At 44.3% G+C, this 2,546-nt stretch overlaps 1 long non-coding RNA gene across 2 annotated transcripts; it reads right to left on the bottom strand.

Moving 5' to 3' along the window:
- Nucleotides 1–565: 565 nt before the first annotated feature.
- LOC115584652 (uncharacterized) lies at nt 566–2,327 on the bottom strand. 2 transcript variants are annotated; one of them, XR_003984587.1, is made up of 2 exons: nt 2,277–2,327; nt 566–1,532 (listed from the first exon to the last, which is right to left on the bottom strand). It is a non-coding gene; the product is annotated as an uncharacterized LOC115584652 (long non-coding RNA). The 2 variants fall into 2 exon arrangements; XR_003984586.1 differs by lacking the exon at nt 2,277–2,327 and adding an exon at nt 1,906–2,114.
- Between the last annotated feature and the right edge of the window lie 219 nt (nt 2,328–2,546).

Genomic DNA, 2,546 nt, shown 5'->3' with positions numbered 1-2,546 from the left:
GCTGTCGTCGTGTCCGTTCTCCTCCCTCCTCTCTACATCACATCGTGACGTTGACATCAGACATCAGAAAGGACCGCCCCCTTGTGGAGTTCTCCGTCCTGATTGGATAAAGTGTGCAGAGATACCAGAAAGTGTATTTTCTCTTTTACCGCAGCAGTGACACGGGTTGCTGACCAAACAGTTATTAAGTTTGGAATAAAAATGCAACTTACAGAAGCTTTAATGAGAACGCTACAGTTTGTTTTCCCAGACTAAACAAGCTTTTAGCTAGTTTTAAAGAAAGTATTTATTGTTTCAATGTTCATACATGTTTTTTGTTCTTGACTGATCTTTCAAATTGTTATGCCTTTATCTTGAGGCACATTGAGTCTACGCATGCCGTATGAAATGTGCTATATAAATAAAGCTGATTTGACTAAACCACGTGTCAGTCATCAACTCTATCGGCAGAATAAATGTCAGTAACGTACGTTTTCTGCAAACCACTCACAAGCTGAAACTACTTTATTTTGCATCTTTAAGTTTCTTTATAGGTTCAATTTTCAATGTAATGTTCTAACAACACTGTGATGTTGGTCTGCTTATGTTAAGGTACAAAACCACTTGGTTGGAGTTCAGAAAAGTTCATGTTTTATTCAGATTCATTCAGATTCAGACCACTTTATTTATCCCAAATGGGCAATTCAGTTGTAGCTTTTCCAGACGTCAAACATAAAAATCATAAAGGCATTACAACAATCGTTCAGTCAGTCAGAAAACAATTTAAGAGGAACACGGGTACGCCATAAATAAATAAATAAATAAATAGGTTAAATTCTTCTAAAATTAGTGGGGTCTGTGTTTAGGAGTTTAATTGCAGATGGAATAAAAGACTTTGCGTATCGATTTGATTTGCTCTCGGGCACATTATAGCGTCGACCAGAGGGCAACAATAAAAACTCGGTCGACGTAATGTAGTCTGGTTGGCTGATAATTATTTTTGCTTTCTCAGCTGCTTGTTTTTCCCAGATCGTGCCCGAGTTCCTCTGCTGAATGCCGGTAATCTTGGATCGTACTTTAACAATGAAGTTTAAGCTGTTCTTCTCCTTCACAGACAACCTGCTGAACCAGCAGATAAAGGACAAAGTTGAAAGGTTTTCAATAAGAGAATGATAAAACTTGCACAAAACTTTGGGCAGTTCAAATACAGTCCGATAAAACTGGACTGGTTTAGTTCTCATCTGCTGATTTAAAGTTAGTTTTGGGTTTATATTCACCGTTCAGAGAGCACCTGATGAACGTCTGCACGCAGCTGCTGTTCGGTTCTGGTTTCGGTCTCTGCTGAATCACTGTCGGCCGTCACAGCTTCCAGAAAAGATCCAAGTTTTTATTGCCGCTCGTCCGAGGCCAAAAGAAGCAGCAGACCACACATCCAGAACCACGACTCGTCCCATAAACACAACATCAGAACCGCTCCAAGAGGCTCCTCGGAGGCTTTTTCCAGGTTTCTGGGGCGTTCAGGTTCACTGCCGGGACCGACGAACGCACTCTGTCTGCAAGTACACAGCGAAACAAAACATACATGATGAGAGAAACACCAGACACCAGAATAATCCTGCTAACAAACAAATTCCTTCCTGTCAACTCGCACGGTTCCTCTTTGTCTCTCGTGTTTACTCTCGGGATGATTTGAAGTTTTGTGCCGTGTTTTTTTTTTTTTCTTGTTTAGCCGACACAAGAGTGCAGTAAAACAAATGTGACAGGACGGCAGAGGTCAAGAGGCCGCTGGCTCGTACAACAGACCGCTCTGGAACTTAAACACGAAGAGGGCGGAAAAATCCACTGTTTTAATTCAGGTTGTGCTATTTCATCTGCGACTGAAACCACTGGGTGTGTTTAACAAAGACTCTGGGACGAGGGACGGACCGGTATCTGCAATACTCTGGCTCTGATGCAGCATCTGTTCTTAAGTCTCAGTCAAAGTCCCACCCTGATGTTGCACAGCAAAGACTGAGCTAATGACTGGACTTAATACAGACTGCACTAACGAGGGGCGGAGGAGCAGGAGGATAGAGGTGGAGGTGCACATGTGAGGAGCAAGAAAGGAGCCGACAGACTGGGAGAAACACTTGTTGTGTCTCAGTTCAGGGTCTGCATCCTCTGAAGGACTCGGCCTTTGTGGTCTTCGAAGACGAGTCCTTCAGAGAGACCTTGTTAACCTCGTCAGCCGTTGTTAAATGTGACGGTCTCGCCTTCGGAGCATTTCCTGGTTGCGTCACCAGATGTTTTACCCTTACGTCACGATTTCTGCCGCCCAGGCCCGCGAAAGCGACGATCTACGCCGCGCGATGTCGCCATTTTCTCTCCTTCTTTCTTCTTTTTCGAGCGTGCAAAGAATAGTAGTAGTAGTGGTGCATCCTCCAAAAAGAGGGAGAAGAAGGAGCATCTGGAGGAGCCTTCGGATTGGGACAGCCTTCGTGCTGCGTTGTGGCCTTCAAAAAGGATGCAGACCCTGAATTGAGAAACACGTGGGAGAAACAGTGGGAACAGGGCCGGGCTAACGACGC

Source organism: Sparus aurata, chromosome 7 (genome assembly GCF_900880675.1).
Source record: "Sparus aurata chromosome 7, fSpaAur1.1, whole genome shotgun sequence".
Taxonomy (NCBI): domain Eukaryota; kingdom Metazoa; phylum Chordata; class Actinopteri; order Spariformes; family Sparidae; genus Sparus; species Sparus aurata.
This window is presented reverse-complemented; position numbering and strand designations above follow the sequence as displayed.